This window comes from Manacus candei, unplaced genomic scaffold, assembly GCF_025592945.1.
Source record: "Manacus candei isolate 608988 ecotype Guabito, Panama unplaced genomic scaffold, ASM2559294v1 h1tg000031l, whole genome shotgun sequence".
Lineage (NCBI taxonomy): Eukaryota > Metazoa > Chordata > Aves > Passeriformes > Pipridae > Manacus > Manacus candei.
Window position 1 is genome coordinate 2,025,123 of NW_026138079.1, and position 22,301 is coordinate 2,047,423.

A 22,301-nucleotide genomic window follows, 5' to 3' on the forward strand; every position below is an offset into this window, starting at 1 on the left:
CCCTCGGGATCTTTGTGATTTCTGGTCATGTTCACTTCTGGGTGCACCAAATTTAATTTAAATTTCATTTAAAAAAGGAGACAACCTCAACCTTCCCCCCCTCCTCAGGTGGAGAACGTGGAAAAGAGAAAATGTGAAGTGGAAAAATCGGGAGGAGGAAAACTCCATTAAATATTATGTCACACCCAGATGCAGATACAACTTCCCAAAAATTTGAGGAGTCACCCTTTGCTGGAAGCTGGTGACAGTGACTGGCACTGGATGCTTGTTTTCCTTGGAGTTCACTGTTAATCCCAGCCCAGGGCCAGGCAATTCCAGCTTTTGGTCAGATTTAAAGAGCAGTGTTTTCACATTTCCTTCACATCAACTGCAATTTTCTGGAATTCATCAACACTTTGGTTGCATTCCCCTGCTTTTTTAATCGTGGGGTTTTTTTTCCTACAAGTCTTGGTTTGTGACCTCCACACAGAGGGTGTCGATGTGGGTGTGCCCAAAACTCCATGGATAACACCAGCCTGGAAAAACACCTATTCCAGGGCCACCTGGAGGTTTCTTTCTGCTTTGCCAGCTTTAGGATTTTGGATTCCTTGTGAATTTGTGCCTTTTCCGAGGATTTGTGTTGTTACTCAGTCGATTTGGGTCGTTCAGCAGATCCCAGAGGATTCAGCCCTCGGGATGGGCTGGGCCAGCAGAGTTACATCACATCCAGGAATTTCTGTGCCTCCTGCAGTGCTCTGAACTTTATTTTCCCCCCCAAATTAAGGGCTGCTTTGTGCTCTGGCTCAGCCACAGGCCCACCGAGTCTCACGGTGACACCAAGACAAGGCTCGTCTTCTCCCTTGGCCAAGGCAAAGCTTGGGGTCACCCTCACGAGGGAGTCATTTAGGGAGCAGTTTCCTCACCAAACCAGTCAAGAGGGCCAAAATTTGTCACCCTCAGTAACGTTTTGGCTCTTGTTGGAGCAGCTCATTGCTCAGAAAGCTCAAGAACTGCACCTACCTGCCAGGAAGGAAGGGAGGAGAACATTTCCCAACAAGCTGCAGCTGTTCTTCCCTCCCATGGAGAAACAAGGAGCTGGAGGTGTCCAGGCCATGGCTGAGGACATAATTCCCAATAAAGGGCTGGAGAAGGAGCCAGGCATTTTAAGCTTGGTCAGCTGAAAGAGGAGCTTGTTTGGCTTTTTCTCTCATTTTTTTTAAAAAAAAAAAAGCTTTCCTGGTACCAGCTCAGATTTGCATCCAGCCTTCTCTGCCATTCCTGGGAGAGAACTTTGCTAAAACCCACAGTTGCAGCCAAGGCTTCTGCATTTTCCTGGCCAGGCTTGTTCTGGGAATTCCAGCCTGTCCTGTCAGTGTGGGTGGGAAGAAACCGGAGCTCGGAAAAAAAAAAACCCACCCCGGCCAAGAGCTGACAGGAACAGCCCCCACCACCCCCAGCCTCGGGGGTTTGCAGCTCCCACCTGGGTCACTGCTGGTGGGGAGAGAGACCAAAACGTGGCCAGAGAAGAGAAAAAGTGGAAATTAAAAAGGAAGAGTGGAGCCTGTGCTGGTGGAAAGGTGCGTGGACGTGGCTTTGAAGGAGCAGAGAAGGAGAATTTGGCTCCATGGTGGTCCCATTGTCAAAAATATCATCTGAGATACAGGATGGGGCATCAGCAAAACTGGGAACTCCTCGTGGAGCTGAAGGGTTTGGGGTTGTGTTGCTCAGACAACTTGTCCCCCCTTTGAAAACAGCGTCCTCTGAGTCACCACCTCCGTGGAGGGAACGTTGGATTTGAGGGATTCTGCTGGAAATCCTCATCCACCAGGGTAGAAGGTCCCTTCTGCTTTTTCTGACACAAAGGACACATTTTATTAAGTGTTTTGTGCCAAATGGAAAAGCTTCCAGAGCTTTCACACCTGAATCATGGGTCATCTACCACCACCACCTGCGACTCCCAGAACACTTCTGTACAATCCTAAACATCCACTGGTCAGATGATGTGACCAATCCATCTGTTCTAGAGCAAGTAGCAGTCACAAGTATTGAGGCCATGTTGCTGAGAACACAGCTGTGCTGGGCAGGGCACGTCTCCAGGGTGAAGGACCAACCACTCCCTCCCTAAGATCCTGCTTTATGGTGAACTTGCCACCGGCTGCCGCAAGAGAGGAGCCCCAAAGAGGAGATACAAGGACTGCCTGAAACAACATCTCAGCCTTGCCCATATTGACCAACATAACTGGTCTACTCTGGCCTCCAATCAGGAGGTCTGGAGACACACCATCTATAACGCTGCTGATGCCTTTGAGAATGCAGCAGGATCACCCTTGAGGAGAAAAGACAACACAGAAAGTGTTTTGCAGAATTTACCACCTAAGGAGTCTTTCTGCTGTGCCTTTTGCAACTGCACATGTCTATCTCACATTGGCCTTTTTAGCCACCAACACACTTGTAACACATGTGGGTAGAGCCCTTCCCAAATCTTCGTTTGCAAAGCCCGGCCATGATGATGATGATGATGATGATGATGATGATGATGATGATGATGATGATGATGATGATGATGAGAGGAGGATTGTGGGAGCCCAAACCCAGCTTTCAGCAAAGGAAAACAGGGCTGACAAACGTCTCGTGATTCAAGAAGCTTGGACCCTTGCCCAGAGACCTGTTGATGCGCAAACCAGAGATATAAACCTGGCTCCAAGAAGAAACAAGAAAGGACTTTTTGGGATGATTGTTAAAACTATGTCTAAACCCCTGTAATCCCTCTATCCCCCATGTAATCCTACTAGAGGAAAAATTAACTATTTGGAAACTGCAGTAAAAACTTGTGTAATTCCCTAATTAACATAGGTTGTCCCCTTCATTAACATACAGCTCCAGATGCCTTTAAAACAGTGTTCTCATGTTCAATAAACTATTCCAGTTTCCCCACACTGGGATCGTGTCTAGCTTTTATTTTTCAGGCCGCCACTGAGGATCCTCTAACCCTCAGCGATCATTTTCCTCGGGAAAGACTTGGGGTTTCATTGTCAGGAACGGCTTCATGTGACCAGCTGCAGCATTAAAAACCCACGCAGAGGGACAGATTAATCAGCCCTGTGCTCTGCCTGCTCCGCTGGGCTGACACTGAAATCAAATATTTGAGGTTTGCCACAAACCAAGATGAAGCTCATTTACACCGACAAAGGGCACCCGAGGAACGGGGGTGGCCTTGAGTGGCACCAAGTGTTTACCAACACCAGATATTTACCTTAATTTTTGGGTTTCCCACGTGCCCCCAGCCGTGACCTCCGTGGTTGGCTTCGTCTTGTCTTCCCTCTGCACCAGGAATCTCTGGCATAAAGTTGTCCAGCTGAGTTTCGACAACGTTTCGGGAAGGGATTCCACAATTTTCCCGCAGAACCTGCTCTGCCATTTCACTGACGTGGGTTTTTTTTTTAAAAAAGACCTTTTATTATTAATCAAGGTCCATTAAATTCGCCACAGTTGGAGGAGATCTCTTTTTGTACTTCCACTGGAGGAAAATTATTTGTCATCTTGTAACAGCCTTTAAATATTCAAAGACTTTATAAATCCTTCCACAAACTTTGCCCTTGACTGAAGGCCCTCCTTCCTTTTATCTTTCCTGACAGACCCTGGGTTTTAAATTTCTTGCTGTTTTTCTCTCTCTCTCCTCTGGCCTCTCCCTAATTTCTCTCCATCCCCAGGCACTGAGAACATTTGTATTTGTACTGGATAATGGAGACTCTGATCTCCCATTTTTCCCTCCCTCAGAGACTGATCATTAAAAGCTTTTTTTCTGCTTTATTGTTACCTTTGAAACCCGATGGGAGATTTCCAAATGGGAGTAACAAACCCCACCGATGCCACAGCGTTGGACTAATGGATTTGCTTGCAGGAAAATCAAAGTATCCCAAAGAAATCTTTACCTTGCCTGGGCCCAGAGCTGCCCCTGGCTGGAAACAACTCCAGCTGGAATGCCAAGATACATCCAAGGCTCCAACCTTCAGGAAAAAATCCCCACAAAGGAAACAGAAGCTTGATTAAGAGGGTTTTTTTTTACCCCTAAGATTTCCCCTGAGATTTCAGGTACCTCAGACCTTCTGGTTCCTCAGAAATCAGTCGTGTTTTCACTTAGGGTGAAAACCAAATAACAGCAAAAGAGAACTGCCCAAATTGCAGTTGAAATAACAGAGTAGATGATGATAATAATAATAATAACAACAATCATAATAGTGATAGTAATAGTAATAATAATAAAATCTATAATAATATATAGTAATATATTATATAATAATATGTTATAACAAGTGCCCTAAATCAGGTCCATTATTTCAGTTGACTTCATGATTTCAGGTGACTTCAGTTTATTTTGGGATGAGAGGGATCCTCAGGGAGGACCAAACCACCTCCAGCATCTCCAGGCTGAAGAGGTGGATATGGAAAACCACAGGGCCACCACCTGCTTCAGCATTAGTTTCTCCCCTTTTTTCTCCTGTCAAGGTAGAGCTTTGGCCTTTTTTGTCACACAGAAAAGACTGAGCTGCTGCTCTGGGTGTTTTTTGGCTCAGAAACCAGAAATTCCAAAGTCCTTCTCCATAGGGAGGAGGCCAAGGGACTTCTCTTTATCAGATGCCCAAAGATATTTCCCCCCCTCCTTCATCCCTGAGAAAATTTTGGATGTGGACTAACGAATTTTCACTTTCAGCTGCAAAATCAGATGCTCACTAATTCCTTGTGTGAGGGAAAATGATCTCAGTGCACCAGGTAAGAAATCATTTGGATAACCCAGAAGTTTAGCTGGGAAAAGGAAAATCCTGCAAGGGAAACAGAGCAGGTTGTGTGGAGATTACACAGATGAGCGTGTGTGTATTCATAATGGAGTTATTGGTTTATTTATTACAGCTGACACTGGAAAATAGGAGAATTTCCAAACCTGCTGGTGAATTCTGGGTCCCATGGAAGGAAAGAGGATGGGAAGGTAAGTGGGAAGAGAAAGCAAATTCTTATCCCTGACTGCAGATTGTCGAAGGAAAATGGATGGTGATTCCATTTGTTGTCTAAATGTTGACTAATTTCACTGCAGAGAATGAGGAACTGAGGGCACAGGTTGCCCAGAGAAGCTGTGGCTGCCCCTGGATCCCTGGAAGTGTCCAAGGCCAGGTTGGATGGGGCTTGGAGCAACCTGGGCTGGTGGAAGGTGTCCCTGCCCATGGCAGGGGGTTGGAACTGGATGGGCTTTGAGGTCCCTCCCAACAGAAACCATTCCATGAGTCTGTGATTCCTGCCTGCTTATTCCCAGCACATTAAAGGACAATGGGAAAAGAATTATGGTTGTTCCCACAGCCTGGGTTTGGCTGCATTTATTGGGAAACCTAAAAATTTTCTTAACGTTGCTGTGATTGGACAGATCATTGATCTCCACTGAAATCCCTTTGTGCCACCAGAGTGGAATCATGGAATGGTTTGAGTTTGGAAGGACCTTAAAGGTCATCCAGTCCCATCCCCTGCCATGGGCAGGGACACCTTCCACCAGCCCAGGTTGCTCCAAGTGTATCCAGCCTGGCCTTGGACACTTCCAGGGATCCAGGGGCAGCCACAGCTTCTCTGGGCAACCTGGGCCAGGGCCTCCCCACCCTCCCAGACAGGAATTCCTTCCCAATATCCCATCTAACCCTGCCCTCTGGCAGTTTGAAGCCATTCCCTGTGTCCTGTCCCTCCAGCCCTTGGAAATAGTCTCTCTCCATCTTTCCTGGAGCTCCTTCAGGCCCTGCAAGGCCACAATCAGGTCACCCCAGGTCACTCCTCTCCAGGCTGAACAATCCCAGCTCTCCCAGCCTTTCCTCCCAGCAGAGCTGCTCCAGCCCTGGGATCCTCTTGGTTCCTGCTCTGGCCTCTCTCCAGCAGCTCCATGTCCTTGCTGGGCTGTTCCCCAGGGCTGGAGCAGCTCTGCAGGGGGGTCTCACCTGAGGGGCAGAGGGGCACAATCCCCCCCTGCCCTGCTGCCCACGCTGGGGGATCAGCCCAGGAAGGACATAAAAGAAGTTGTATTTCTCTGTCAGCTTTGTCTAAACACAGTTTTGGTGTTCACACAAATCTCTCTGTTGCCAGTGTGACCCCACAGGTGGAGGTGCCACATCAGAAGGTGTCTAAGACATGGACAGTCCCTCTCTTATGCACCTTCCCTCACATATTTCAATATTCTCCTTCTGGCCTCTATTCCTGGACAAAATTAGCCCTAATTAAACCAGTGTAAGGCCTACTGGGGATGCAGTGATACTGAAATTAAAATGCTTGTTGTGGTAAAACCCACTCTGCTTTCTCTGCAAGAATAACCTGTTTTTGTATGAACATCTCTATCACTGTGTGATTGCACCCACAGCTTTGGGGAAAGCAGGGATGGTTAACTCTGATTACACCAACTGGAGAAGGACAGAAAGGCCCTAAAGTCAGGACAGAAATGTCCCATAAGTGACCTCTGAGAGGTGGGAGGTGAATTATGGCTCCTGCCAACAAAGCTTTCCACTGGGCAGAGCAGCCAGAGCACAGTGTGGGAATATTCTGTGACTCTGTGAACACAGAGAAAAGGCAAAGGGGAATGTAATCTAGCAGAAAGACTTGGGAAAGGGCACATAATGGGAAAACCTGATTTTTCCACCTCATTCAGGGTGTTCTTGGGAAGTCAGGGCTGGGAAGGTCGCTGTGTGTTGGCAGGACCAGCCCCTGGCTACCTCAGGAACAGATCCTATAACCTTTCTCGTAACTGCCCGAGCTGGATCCTGAAATCTCTTACCTAAGGAGCAGGGAATGGGGTCTGGATTTCACCTCCTGGGAGGTTGATGGATACTTGCATTGACATTTCAGTCTGGCAGCACAAAAGCTGAGTAATGAGCACAACAGCAGTGCCAGGAGTGGAACACGCTCAGCTGGAAAGTTGGTGAGGGAAAGGCAGGGATTTACAAAAAATAACAACTAATAGAGTTTGGCTCCCAGAAAAACCGCCTTCTTAATTCTCTCAGGAAAATCCTGGTGTGCTGGCTGCTGCAAAATGGACGTGTGTGTCTCCAGAAAACACTCCCTGTCTCATGCAGGCACTGGGAGAGAGGAGAAGCGTCCCTGGCAGCTGAAGAAGGACGATGAACACCCTGACCAAGTGTGGGAAAGCCTGAGGTTTCCACAGCCTGTGAACCTGTGATTGCATTTCCCAAAATGCTGATTAACCCCCGCTGTGTGAAGAGGAGGAATTCCTCTGTCTGGGCTCTGCGGGCGGAACCACCCAGGGATGGAGCAACGAGCTGAAGCGACGCCCGGACACCCAGCCCTGCCAGGGAGCTGTTCCCGGAGCTCCCTGCACAATTCCAGCAGCCTGTTCTCCAGCCCCACAGCTTCCCCGAGGGATGGGGGACATCCCCTCTCACATGCCTCCCTCTCCTGGAACTGAGGGGAAATTCAGAGGCACCGCTGAGCAGCCACTGGGGTTGTTTCCCCCTTAAGCAATAGAAACAACGTCGGTGCTTGGGGTATTTAAAATATCAGCTGCACTGAATGGAATAAAAAAGAAAAAAGGAGGGAGAGGGAATTTTTATACAGGCAGAGAGCGACAGGACAAGCGAGAATGGCTGTAAACTGAAAGAGAACAGGGTTAGATGGGATATTAAGAAGGAATTCTTGGCTATGAGGGTGGGGAGGGGCTGGGATAGAATTCCCAGAGAAGCTGTGGCTGCCCCTGGATCCCTGGAAGTGTGCAAGGCCAGGTTGGATGTGGCCAGAGTGACCTAATCTAGTGAATTAGGTTGGTAGGAGGGTTGTAATTGGATGATCTTTAAGGTCCCTTCCAACCCAAAGCATTCCATGATTTTATAATGATTTTCATGCCCGCATTTGATCCTCAGTGAAATGATCCCGGGGGTCAGGGAGCTGATTTTCCAGGTTCTGTGCAGAACTTTTGCACAACAATACGTGGAGATGCAGAGCTTTTCCAATCCAACATGGTTAATACCAACTTTTGGGGGGATCAGAGCCAGACCTTGATCTCTCACTGTCACTCCAAAGCCACTCTGATCCTGTCACCAGAAAATCCCTCGATGGCAACGGGGTGAAAACCTGGCAGGAAGCTCCAGAAACCTTCTGCTCCCTTTTTGTGACCCCTGGAAGCATCTCCTGCCTTATTTGAGGACCACAGACGTGGAGGACACTAAACCAGAACCCACTGGGTGCCTGCACTGTCTGCATTTCTCCCAGGATGGTTTTGCAGGTTGTCCCAACGTCGGGAACAACCCTCTGCTCTGTCAGACCTGAGCAGCTCCTTCTCCCCTGCTCTCCCACCATCCCCTTCCCCCAGTGAAGACCCAGAGGGAGCCACAATCCCTACAAGAACTTGGAAAATTCATCCAAACTTCTGTTTTGCCAGAGATAGCCAAACTTCCTCTGTTTGGAGCCCGAGGTCACCACCATTCCCAGGCTTTTCTCTCCTCCTTCCTTCCTTTAGGACATGGAACATCCTCCTCCAGCACCAGGGGCAGCTGAACTGAGGCTCAAAGAGCCCCTCAGTCCCTACCAGAGGTGACAGAAGCTCAGCAGGGGTCAGGTCCCACCATCCATAACAGCTGGGATTGTTGTCCTTCTTGTGTCTTATCAGAAGAGCAGGTGGTCCAAGAAGTCCAACAAGTCCCATGAAAGCCTAAAGGGATTTATATCTCTCTCCTTTTCCCATTTTAAGCTGAATTTACCTGGCTGAAAACGCCAGCAGGAGATTAAGTGTCTTTTCAGAGCTGATGGAAGTCGCTGGAAAGACTTTCCATTCACTTGGGATCCTTGGAACAGGCCCTCAAAGAAGCTGTTATGTGAGGGATGTATTAAATTAAAGATTAAAACAGCTCAGAGACAATTTGGTGTTCTGGATCTGAAAAGTGGGAGGGTTTTTTTAGGTCATCTTAAACCTGAAATTTTTGGATTAATAATATCTATTAAGAAAAGTATATAAATATGCATTTCATTGCTAAACCACCAATGTTTCTACGGCTATAAACACTCTGCTGGTTTAATAATGTACATTTTAAAAGCTTCCCATCTTCAGGATTTATACTGCAGGGTCAATAATTCTGTGTAACTCATTGCAAGAATTTTTTATTTGTTTTTTTTCCAAAAAAGAACCAGTAAGTTGGTTTTGCTAAATCTTTATATATTCAATTCAGCTTCAGGGATACTGAAGCATCCCTGGGTAAGTTTGCCTAAAAAGCTGCTCATTGGGAAAGCTGGACTAGGTTTAATAGCTTAAAATAGAGGTTTAGCCAGTTAGATCAGCTTAAAAAGACCTTTTTTAAGTGCATTTTCAAGGTCAGGGTGTCCTGGCCATGAGATGTTGTTGAGGTCAAGAGCTGAGTGTGGAGGAGAAGGACATCAGGCAGGTTCAGAGGAACAAGAGCACGAGGAGTTACAGTAAAAATAACTACTGAGAACATCAGCAGAGGTGAGGTGGTGGAGTAGAGACCTGTAGGGAACCTCCAGTCGACCCAGGAAAGCAAATTTTGAGGGCAGAAAAAACTCCGTTGCATTTTCCTGATGCAAAGTTCTCTGGAATTTCACCTTGCCCTGGATGAGCAAACCCAAGGAGCTGGTTTCCTCATTTTTCAGCTCCAACTTTTACAACAAAACCTGTAGAAAATCTACCCAACCTTCTCTCTGCCTCTAGGAGAAATAAAAATATGAGTTTAAAGGCGTTGTATCACCAAGTTGTAAGATATCCGAGTCTCAGAGTGGACTTGGGTGTCAGGGTCTAATTCAGCAGGTTAAGGGAAATATAAAAATTCCTAAAACTTAAAAATCTTTTGGGGCCACGTGAGAGTTTGGTACCCAGGGGTTTCTTTTCTCTCTTTGGGCTAAGAACAAAGGAAGATCCATCACTTTTGGCAGGGGATGACCAGTGGCCAATTAAAAAGAAGGATAAACCCCTTTTCAAGAGAAAAGAAACCTTTCTAGGAAAAAGTGAATATATTAAGCTTGTCTGAAAAAGGTGGGATTTTTGTAAAACTGTAAAATGCATGAAATTTAAACCCAAGAGGTCTTTTCTTCCCAAAGAACTCGGTGTGAGACCAAACCCAGCGTGCTGAGTAAAATCCTTTCTTTTGTTTCATGAGTTTTTACCATCCTTCTAAATTCAAGAGAGAAGTTTTTCTCACACCTCTGTCCTGTGTGGTTTGTTTTTTTTTCCCCCCTGTGCCTTTCTACTACTTTTCCAGGCCTTTTTCCCCTCCTGGAGCACCAGGCCAATCGAATCCCACAGGTATTTGATCCAGCACTTAAGCAACGTGATTTCAGCCCTGAAAGCTCTTGTTTATTCAGGCAGGAAGAAAATGGTTGTGATTCAGTCGGGCTTGGCAGTAAACACTCAACAAACAGTCTTGCCATCCATGATAAAGATCAGTGTGTCTCCAAAAGAAGATGATTCCCTGCCTAAAGCCTGAGCCTTAGGGAGGATTTTAGACTTGTGGAATCACAGAATGGTTTGGGCTGGAAGGAGCCCTAAAGATCATGTAGTTCCAACCCTCTGCCATGGACAGGGACACCTTCCACTAGCCCAGGTTGCTCCAAGTTTATCCAAGCTGGCCTTGGACACTTCCAGGGATCCAGGGGCAGCCGCAGCTTCTCTGGGAATTCTATCCCAGCCCCTCACCACCCTGACATGGAAGGATTTCTTCCCAATATAAATATATTTTACATTTTCTCTGTGTGTCCCTTTGCTCATCCAACAGGCCTTTGTCTCTCTGGATCACCTGAGGCTTGTAGACAACTGGCTTTGGGTCACCCCAGCCCCAGGAAAGATCTGTCACTTGGCCTGTCACCTTCGCACTGGGGTGTTTTGGAGTCAGAAGAAGCCACAATCTGGATAATTAGAAATAGAAACTCAAATTCCATCCTCCTGTGACCCTCATCCCTCTGCCAGTTCCAGATTCAGTGCAGTGAAACCCTTTAAAACATAACTCAGGTTTAACTGTGTTAATAATCCCAGAAAATCAGTGTGTCCAGTCACGACACCTCAAGGAATCTGCGTATCCAGAGACATGATTAAATCCTGATTACCTTCCCATCACTCCTGATCCAGAAAACATTTTCCTTGAAGCACAAAAAGGTGTCAATCAGACCGTGTATCCCGAAGAAATTCTTCTTTTGTCTGCCATGGCTTTCAAGGGATAGGAACAACCTTTTCTTTCTTCCAGAGACTCTTTGCTTGACACTTTCCCTCCCGTCCCAGCCTGGGAGAAGACCTTGCTTTGCAAATTCTGGGTGTTACTCATTTAACAACTGGGCAACCCTTCCACCATCGATCGGCCCCCTGTTGCAATACAGGGTGTTAATCGACTTTAAACACTTAATTATGGGCTGTTTGAGCACAGCCTTTTACAAGCACAGCGGCTCATCACAGTGCTGGAACCAGCACGGTCCAACATCTCTAAAAACGATGCACAAATAATAGATTAGTTTCAGCAGTAGGTTTGTCGGGTTTTTTTTTTTCAGCAGCGTTAATAAAATCCCCTCAAGCGTGCCCAGGAGCCAACGGGGCCAGGAGGGATTCTCGGGAGCTCTTTTCATCCAGGAGGCACATCTTTTTTGTTACGAAATTCCTCCATGCCTTTTTCCCTGACTCCCTAATGACCGGTTAAATGGGCTCCCAGGAGGATGCCTGAGTCAGAGCCAGCTCGAAAAAACTGCTGAGGAAACATCCTCCCTTTACTGGAAATGATTCCCATCCAACTGCCGTGTGTGTGCCGTATTTAGACGGAGCGGGAATGCCAGACACGGGGAGCCGAGTTCACAGGCCTTGGGATTCTGCTCCTTGTCAGAGGAGATTTGTCTTTGTCTGGGCCACAGTTGCTTCAGGGCCATGAGTTCAGAGAGTGGTGGTGAACAGAGCTGCATCCAGTTGTTGGCCGGTCACCAGTGGTGTCCCCAGGGATCAGTGCTGGGCCCAGTCCTGTTTAATGTCTTTATTGATGATCTGGAGGAGGGGATCGAGTGAACCATCACCAAATTTGCAGATGACACCAAGCTGGGGGGAGTGTTGATCAGCTGGAAGGCAGGAGGGCTCTGCAGAGGGACCTGCACAGGTTGGAGGGTTGGGCTGATTCCAAGGGGATGAGGTTCAACCAGGCCAAGGGCCGGGTCCTGCCCTTTGGCCACAACAACCCCCGGCAGCTCCAGGCTGGGCCAGAGGGGCTGGAGAGCAGCCAGGCAGGAAGGGAGCTGGGAGTGGGGATGGACAGGGAGCTGAACAGGAGCCAGAGTGGGCCCAGGGGGACAAGAAGGCCAATGGATCCTGGCCTGGCTCAGGAACAGGGTGGCCAACAGGGCCAGGGAAGTGATTCTGCCCCTGGACTCAGCACTGGTGAGGCCACCCCTGGAGTGCTGTGTCCAGTTCTGGGCCCTCAGCTCAGGAAGGACATTGAGGTCCTGGAGCAGGTGCAGAGGAGAGCAACGAGGCTGGGGAAGGGACTGGAGCACAAGTGCTGTGAGGAGAGGCTGAGGGAGCTGGGGGGGCTCAGCCTGGAGAAGAGGAGGCTCAGGGGAGACCTCCTCACTCTCTGCAACTCCCTGACAGGAGGGGGGAGCCAGGGGGGGTTGGTCTCTTTTCCCAGGCAACCATCAGCAAGACAAGAGGGCTGGGTCTTCAGCTGTGCCAGGGGAGGTTTAGGCTGGATATTAGGAAGGAATTCTTTGCAGAGAGGGTGCTCAGCCATTGGAATGGGCTGCCCAGGGAAGGGGTGGATTCTCCATCCCTGGAGGTGTTTAAGGACAGACTGGATGTGGCATCAGTGCCATGGGCTGGGAACCACAGCGGGGTTGGATCAAGGGTTGGACTTGATGATCTCGGAGGTCCCTTCCAACCCAGCTGATTCTGGGATTCTATGATTCTATGAAACCCAGTGGCCAGAGCCTGGTTTGATCCCAAAATGTGATATCAGGTCCATCTACTAAGACCTAATTGTGGGAGAGCTGATCTGGGCAGTCTGTGCTAAATACACGGTTTAAATCTCGATATTTTCCCTTCTTTCGTGGCAAATGCATAACACAGGAATATAAAGCAACACAGAAAACTTATTTTCCTCATTTTTCAGCTACAGCTTTTACAGCAAAACTCCTTGAAAATCTACCGAGCCCGGTTTGACCCAGAAATGAGATATGAAGTCCATCTACTAAGACCTAATTGTGGGAGAGCTGATCTGGGCAGTCTGTGCTAAATACATGCTTTAAATCTCGATATTTTCCCTTCTTACGTGGCAAATGCATAACACAGGAACATAAAACAACAGAGAAAACTTATTTTCCTCCTCAGAGAATCCCTGCAGCACTTACTAGAGCACAGGGACTTCTAAGGTCATTGGAGAACAGAAAACTCCTGCCCTGTGTTATGCAAGAAACCCAACATAAATCTGGTTTGGTTGTTTTGGTTTTTTTATGATGATTTTCTTGCTTAGCTCAGTGTCTACGAAACAGATAACGGTGGCTGAGAGCAAACCACATGCAGGATATTTTCTTTATTTTCCTCTAATGAAGAGATTTGTTGAGTCTGGGTTGCTTAGGTAGCTGGCTAAAGCAGTTTTATTTTTAGAACTAAGGGAAAATGTTTACCAGGGACTGGAGGCAAAAGTGACTCCCTGGACCTCCCCGTGCTTGTTGTTCGTGTTCAAACCTTTCAAAAGGCCTCAGCTTTGCCGAGTTGTGTTCCCATATGAGCAGCTGTTTTATGGCAGGGATTGGGACTGGATGACCCTAAAACATTCTGTGATTATCTGGGATGGATTTGAAAACCCCAGGGTGGAGGGGAAAAGGTTTTGGGCAGTGTGTTCAGGGCTCACTAGACCCCACTCCCCTGAAAAGCCTCGAAGAACCTCAGCTGAAGCTCCTGCTCCTCATAAACACCCATGAGTGCCTCAGGGAAGAGTTTTCCAAGTCATTCCCAGCTGCTGGTCCTTCCAGGTGTTGTCACCTGGTGTTCCTGCCAGCCCCAGTGTCAGGAACCCCATTGACCCCAGGGGAGGAACTCTCTCCATCAGCTCCCAGCATTTTGTTCTTCACTCAAACCACAGTGATGTCCCAGCCCACAAACATCTCCTTTCTCCCCCTCTCTGCTCCCAAACACCAGGAATTCCCCATTTTTATTCTCTCCCCTGCCAGGAATAAACAATATTTCAAACTGAAACGCTCAGAAATCAGGGGGGCTGCTGTAATTAAGACTATTCATCTCTGGTGATGTAAGAGATGTCTGGGGCTGGGCAAGAGTGTCTGGGTTTAAAATTGGATTAGAAGTCCAGGTTGCTCAATACCTGTAGGTGAGGGAGTTGGGGCCTCCCCATGTCCTTATCTACAGGTCTAGGTTTGAGTTTAGGTCGAGCTTTGGCAAGTTAATTCTGGGCTCTTTTTCATAAGAACTGAATAAATGGAGGAGGCTAGCTCTGGGCACGAAGCAGGACAGGGTGGTGGTGAGGTGGTATAAAATCTGAAACATCTGTTTTGTTTGCTGCAGAGGTTGGGAAATATGAAGCCAACGAGTCAGGGGTGCAGAGGGACAGAAAGGTCTGATGTCAGGGCTGAGGATTTATCCCAACAAGTCATGCATTCCTCGTTTGCTGCGTTCCAAACCTGACTCGCCAGAATGTTGAAACTCGGCTTCAATCAAACAATCAAGCAAGTGGCATCTGCTCTGGGATGTTGGTGTTAGTATATTAAAGAGGCAGAAAAAATAAAACTCTCAGGCTTTTAGAAATGGAAGATTCAAACCAGCATAGGAGGTCAACTGAAGGTTGTTAATATCTGTTTAATATCTTTATTGATGATCTGGAGGAGGGGATTGAGTCCATCATCAGTAAAATTTGCAGATGACACTAAGCTGGGGGGGAGTGTCTATCAGCTGGAAGGCAGGAGGGCTCTGCAGAGGGACCTGGACAGGCTGGATCCATGGGCTGATTCCAATCATGATGAGGTTCAACCAGGCCAAGGGCCGGGTCCTGCACTTTGGCCACAACAACCCCCGGCAGCTCCAGGCTGGGCCAGAGGGGCTGGAGAGCAGCCAGGCAGGAAGGGAGCTGGGAGTGGGGATGGACAGGGAGCTGAACAGGAGCCAGAGTGGGCCCAGGTGACCAAGAAGGCAAATGGATCCTGGCCTGGCTCAGGAACAGGGTGGCCAACAGGTCCAAGGAAGTGATTCCTGCCCTGGACTCAGCACTGGTGAGGCCACCCCTGGAGTGCTGTGTCCAGTTCTGGGCCCTCAGCTCAGGAAGGACATGGAGGGGCTGGAGCAGGGCCAGAGGAGAGCAACGAGGCTGGGGAAGGGACTGGAGCACAAGTGCTGTGAGGAGAGGCTGAGGGAGCTGGGGGGGCTCAGCCTGGAGAAGAGGAGGCTCAGGGGAGACCTCCTCACTCTCTGCAACTCCCTGACAGGAGGGGGGAGCCAGGGGGGGGTTGGTCCCTTTTCCCAGGAACCATCAGCAAGACAAGAGGGCTGGGTCTGCAGCTGTGCCAGGGGAGGTTTAGGTTGGAGATTAGAAGGAATTTCTTTGCAGAGAGGGTGCTCAGCCATTGGAATGGGCTGCCCAGGGAAGTGGTGGATTCTCCATCCCTGGAGGTGTTTAAGGACAGACTGGATGTGGCATCAGTGCCATGGGCTGGGAACCACGGCGGGGTTGGATCAAGGGTTGGACTTGATGATCTCGGAGGTCCCTTCCAACCCAGCTGATTCTGGGATTCTATGATTCTGTGATTCTATGATCTATGAGGTTTTTTTCTGACTTAAATGATTATGTAAAACAGGGATATTTTACCCTCTGCTTTCAGCAGGGCACAAGGAGTTAAAAATCCCTCTTGTCGGTGTCGACCACAGGAAAGGCAGCGAGGAAGATGAGAGTGGTACCTTCAGAGCAGGCTGGGCACCAAGGAAAGCCTGGCATCACCCGGGAGGCAGAGGGCAGAACTAAACTTGTCATTATTTGTGTGTGCGGGGTGGAAAAAAAAATAGCTTTCGGACCGTGCCTGTCACGAGGCAGCACAAAAAGGCTGCAAATAAAGGTTGCAGGAGCAGCCCGATTTCGGAGGGCTTGATTTGCAACCTTAATAAAGTGCTTTGACCTAAAGAGGGATTGGTTTGTTTGTTTGTTTGAGGAGGGTAATTGCTTTCAGTCACGCAAGGAGATTAGCAGCTAATTCTTTCCTGAGCGCATCCAAAAGAAGGGGCTGATCCCGACTGGTTAGGCTGGGATCACACTTAAAACCTGACCCGGAGGGTAGGTGGAGCTCTAGGCTGCATCCATAGGGTTAAACCTCTTCTGGGAAGATATTCCAGCTTGTGCCACCTCCAAACTTTGCCCTGGCAAAGTCCCAGCTGGCACAGGCTCAGATCTGACCAGGGGGGTTGACGGTGGTAAATTAATAGGAGCAAATCCCAGGCTCACACTTGAACCCGTGCCCCAGGACTGGCTTGTTTTCTGGGATATAAACAGCTGGAATATAAGTTCCTGCTGCTCAGGAAGGTCAGGGGCACATCCCCAGCCACACCAGTGGCCTTCTGGTTATCAGGGATTGCTGTGCTCCTGGGCTCTGGAGCTGGGAACACCCCACCAGGTCCCAGAAATAACCCCTGAGCATGGACACAGCTCATTCCAGAAGTTATTTTGTGGAGGTGGAAGGGACTGGATGGGCAGGACCGACTTGCTCTGCTCTGTGCACGGCTCTGGCACCATCCCAGGAGGTTCTGAATTCCCTGCACCCCCCATCCTGACCCCACACACCAGGAATCAGCACCTACTCTCACAGTCCTGTTACCCAAACACTCCTCAGAGGGGCTGCAAAGAGCCCTTTTTGACCTGTGTGGGCCAAATTCCTCCTTCCAGCAGCAGAAGACAAAAATGCCTGACTGGAGGTGGTTGAAGCACCCCAGAGAGATCCAAAGGGATGCAGAGAGATCCAGAGGATGCAGAGACATTCCAGGGATGCAAAGAGATCCCAGGGGATGTAGAGAGATCCAAAGGAATGCAGAGAGATCCAAAGGGATGCAGAGAGATCCCAGGGGATGCAGAGAGATCCAGAGGGATATAGAGAGATCTGAAGGGATACAGAGAGATCCTGAGGGATGCAGAGAGATCCCAGGGATGCAGAGAGATCCAGAGGGATGCAGAGAGATTCAGAGGGATGCAGAGAGATCCCAGGGGATGCAGAGAGATCCAAAGTGGATGCAGAGAGATCCAGAGGGATGCAGAGAGATCCAAAGGGATACAGAGAGATCCTGAGGGATGCAGAGAGATCCCAGGGATGCAGAGAGATCCAGAGGGATGCAGAGAGATCCCAGGGGATGCAGAGAGATCTTAGGGGATACAGAGAGATCCAAAGGGATGCAGAGAGACCTAAAGGGATGTAAAGAGATCCCAGGAGATGCAGAGAGATACAAAGGGATGCAGAGAGATCCCGGGGGATTCAGAGAGATCCAGAGGGATGCAAAGAGATCCCAGGAGATGCAGAGAGATCCAAAAGGATGCAGAGAGATCTCAGGGAATGCAGAGATCGAAAGGGATGCAGAGAGATCCCAGGGGAGGCAGAGAGATCTCAAGGATGCAGAGAGATCCAGAGGGATGCAGAGAGATCCCAGGAAATGCAGAAAGATCCAGAAAGATGCAGAGAGATGTCTGGGGATGCAGAGAGATCCAGAGGGATGCAGAGAGATCCAGAGGGATGCAGAGAGATCCAGAGGGATGTAGAGAGACCCAGGGGAAAGAAGAGAGATCCCAGGGGATGCAGAGAGATCCAGAGGGATGTAGAGAGATCCAGAGGGATGCAGAGAGATCCAGAGGGATGCAGAGAGATCCTAGGGAATACAGACAGCTTCCCTGTCACCATTCAGTGTGCGGGAGGCTGAGGGGGATGAGAAGCAGAAGGTAGAGTGGACATGGAATTATAGAATCATTGAACGGTTTGGGTTGGAAAAGACCTTAAAAATCATCCAGTTCCAAATCCTGCCATGGGCAGGGACACCTTCCACTAGCCCAGGTTACTCCAAGCCCTGTCCAACCTGGCTTTGGACACTTCCAGGGATCCAGGGGCAGCCACAGCTTCCCTGGGAATTCTATCCCAGCCCCTCCCCACCCTCACAGGGAAGAATTTCTCCCTAATATCCCATCTAACCCTGCCTTCCTTTGGTTTAAAACCATTGTCCCCTCTCTGCCAGCAGAAAAATACCCTCTCCCTCCTTTTTATAACCCCCTTTAGGCACAGAAAGGGGGTCTCCAGAGCCTTCTCTCCTCCAGACTGAGCACCCTCATCTCTCCCAGCCTGGCTCCACAGGACAGGAGCTCTCCAGAGGCATTTTGTCCCAAAGTACTCCCAAAAAATCCCACCTTAGCCAAACTCTGCCTGTAAATCTCCAGGACGTGGATCCTCCAGCCCTAAACCTGAGTGTGAGCACAGCTGGTTGAGAGACAGAAAACATCCTGAGCCCTTCCCAGGCACCCCAAAGAGCCTTCCAGAATGATTTCTCCTGTAAAATATCCTCTGGGAGGAGCTGCTGGGTGAGCAGGGCAGTTCATTTCGTTGCCTGGTGATGGATTTGGGAGCTCTGAGTTTTGGTATCTCAGGAAGGATGAGGGGGAAATGTTGTTTCATGTTGGGTTCATCCATTTGACAGTTGGACAATTGTTATGTTTTCTCGTTTTCTGAACTGACCTAATCACCTGCTCTGTAACAAATTGTCACTTAAGGTTGTTGTTTTACATGACCTGGTCAAGTTTTCTTTGTCCTGCTGTGAATTTGCTTTATCTAATTCAGAGTTTTCATAAATCCACCGACAATTGCCTCTTTAAAATGAGAAATATAAGCTTGATTCTCTTATCTCTTGCATCCCTGGACAAATAGGGTCACTTGTTTACACCCTGCCCTTTGAACAAACAGATGCTTAGCAAAAAAATAACTGAAATCTGCTCTAATGGCAAATGTCTTCTCTTCCTGTTTGTTTTTTTTAAAAATTTCTCCTTTCAGAAGGTTTAACTGACTCAGAGCTCTCACACTTCTCAAAATTAGCAGAGGCAGATTCGACTTTATATCCCATATAACAAGCTCAAACCAATAAAATAAAGGGGAAAATATTGGTTTTAATGATGTATAAAATGAAAATGCATCTTTTTGGCTCAAAGGTAATTTAGTTCCAAGCCCCTGCCACGGGCAGGGAACCTTCCACTAGACCAGGTTGCTCAGAGCTCCATCCAAAGCTGGCCTTGCAGACTTTCTGGGATGGAATTTCCCTGATTTCCCCGGGAAAAGTTCTGGTTCTAAAGGAACCACACCTTTCTCAGCTCTTAGGGACGTGTCTATAAAGGTCAGTTGTGCCCAAGTGGAGCAGGAGAAAAGCCTGGGGTGGTTCCAAACATCTTCCAGAGGCACAACAGCTGCTTGATCCTCATGGAATCCTCTGCTCAGCAGTGCAGGAATAGCACAGGAATCATAGTCCTGAGATTTTCCTCCTCCAGTGCCCAGGCAGTGCCAGTTTGGTACCAACACAGCCCTGCCAAAGTATCCCTCGTGTCCAGGCTTTCATTGGCCCTATCCTGAGAGTCCCAGAAATGTGGATTTCCCTTTCACTTCAAAGCATCCCCCCCTGCTTTTCCTGGAGCTGATTTTCTTCCTGCTCCGTTGTCCTGCCCCAAAATCAAGCCCTCAAAGTCAATCTTTGATCAACAGCAGCAGGAAAACAGACTCTGTTACCTGGTGGAACTGGGTTACCCCAGGTACAGACTGGGGATGGTTTGGGGGTTGGTTTGTTTTATTTTTTTTCCAGGGCTGGAAATTATCCATCACTGCCCAGCAAAAAAAAAACAAAAAAAAAAAGGAAATTGGAAGCAGTTCCCCTTTCCCTCTGCTAAAAACCAGATGAATTGGTGTCTGAGCTCTGTGGAGGAATTCACAGCACCAATCAAAGAGCCCAGAGTGGGGCTGCCACATAATTAAATTGGAGGCAGCTCTATTTTCCAGCAGCAGGTATGTGCCTTGAAATGAAACCTCCACGCTGGGGATGGAAGCAGTTCCAATTAAGGGATTTCTGCTTTGAGATCTCCCAAACCCAAAAAAAACCACACAGTGTGGCTTTTGTGCCCTCAGCTATTAAACTGGAAATACAACCCCCTCTTTCTTGTGGTTCAAACAATCTCCAGGAGATAGCTTTTCCTGGAAGTTTTCAGTCCTATTCTTCACATCATATCGGGCTAAATTGATGATTTCCATGACCTTTTCATATAATTACGAGAGTGTTGTGTGTCCATTTTGATTAAATGGTTCCCTACCCCATTATGGGGCGGTTGTTTTTAATGTTGCTGAAGTAATTAGGTGCTCTCCTCTCGCTCTTCTCCCTGATTTCTTAAAATCAGGACCCACTTTTTTTTTTTATGGCACCGCATTATCTGATCTTTCCACTCGGCTGATGTAATAAATTGGCCCATAAATTTTATGGCTGATCAGAAGGAGCTGATCATAATCACAGGGAGGAATTTATAAAGAAGACCATTAAGAAGAGTGAGCCAGACCCTCCTGTACTTGGGCTTCCTTGCCATGCAATTTTACAAATGAATGGCACGCTTTAATGACCAGCAAATTAAAATTTAATGGACTCTCCACTGCCCACTGTCTGTGCCTTACTGGAGCTCAAGGTAGAGAGGCTCTATTTTCTCTTAATTTGGCTGTCTTGTTGGATGCTTTCCATTCAGTTAAGTGACCTAGAACCTGGATTTGCTGGTAATAATCAGTGGATAAAACCAGAAACACGGATCCTTCAGCTCTTTCCTTGTATTTGTCATTGTTGTTGTTTTCTCAGCTACTTTTTTTTAATCCCTCAGTCACCAAAAATCCTCGTTCTACAGGGAGGCCCGTGCTTTAAACCCCCCAAAAACGACAGTGGGCAAGGGATTAGGGAGGATTGTAAAATATTAATAGCAATTGCATTGCTAATTTCATTAGCCCTGGCCTTATCATTGCATATTAATTATTACAGCTCTGCCATCGAGTGCTGGTCTCAAACTCCGACAGCACCAATTCCCTCAACGTGTCTCGTGGTTGCTGAGCGTGATCAGGGCTCGACAAACTGCTGCTTTCTGGCAGCTGGGAGGTGACTGAAGCTGTGTCTGTGTTTAAAAGGCACTCCTGAAACCTCTCCTGCTCATATTTGGGAAGGAAATAAGGACTGAAAGTGGAATCACGGCGAAGAATCGCCACTGCCGGGACCGCGAACGAGAAAAATACATCCTTGAATCTGAGGCAGGATCAAGGTTTAGATGTTTTTAATTTGTTGGTGGGGTGAACCAGAGCTGAGAAAAGCAAAAATCTCCCCAGAGGATGGACCTCTCCTTCATTGACCACTCTCTAAGGATGGACCTCTCTCCTTCCTTGACCACCCTCTAAGGAGCAGCAAAGAGCATCCCCGTCGTTCCTGGCAGAGAGGGGACATGGAGGTGACAACAGAATCCTCACCACCATCCTGGTGAGGAGAGAGGGGGCAGTTTAACCCTCCTGCCACTTGAAATCCTTCATCCTGAAATCAAAACAGCTCAAAAAACTCATTGGCAACCCACTCAATGTGTCTTCTGCCCAACTGCTCAGCCCAGCGAGGGCAGGGAGGGCGGCTGGTCCAGATGTTCTGGAGCTCGCACGTGACCCTCACCCGTGTGGGAAGTGTTGGACAGACCTGAGGGTTCTTCCTTTGCTTTCTCATCCCTCCCAAAAGCTTCATTTTTCACATTTTTAGCTTTTGCTTGTTGTGTCTTGCTTTGGGTTGTATCTACACGCTAGCTGGGAATGAAACAGGGAATGTGCACAGGGCTCAGCGAGAGCTCTTATGGTTGTTTAGGAAACTCAGGCTCACTTTGGAATTAAATCTGTATAAAACCAGGCTTTTAGATAAGTTTTACTTAAGCTACAAGCTTCTTGCATCCTGTACAACATGTATGCATAAATCCAGAGCACTGACCCTGGTGGAAAACTGCAATTTACTGCAGGAAAACAACCCTGTTGAATAACAATTAATCATTTACATTGAATTTATATTATTTCCCAGTCTATTTAAACTGTGTACTGCTACAACATTCTGCTTCCCTTTTAGTTTTTGGCTCCTGGCTTGAAAAGAATAAATACAGTTGTTCAAAACAGCGAGAGCACGTCGTGCTGCAGCATCCATGGAAAGATGTTTTCCAGCCACAACACAAACAGTAATTCATTCATCCCTTGCAAAATTCCAGCAAACACTTTAGAGGCCTCTTTGTAATCCATTCACTGCTTTATTGACCCAGAATCCTCCAGGG

The 22,301-nt window shown here is 48.0% G+C and overlaps 1 long non-coding RNA gene across 1 annotated transcript in view; it reads left to right on the plus strand.

Annotated features, from left to right (window-relative positions):
- The window catches only part of LOC127472706 (uncharacterized), a 198,655-nt gene that overhangs the window by 140,768 nt on the left and 35,586 nt on the right, over positions 1-22,301 (plus strand). The window contains exon 2 of the long non-coding RNA XR_007905115.1: positions 15,168-15,510. This is a non-coding gene — a long non-coding RNA (uncharacterized LOC127472706). The remainder of the gene's footprint in view (positions 1-15,167; positions 15,511-22,301) is intronic.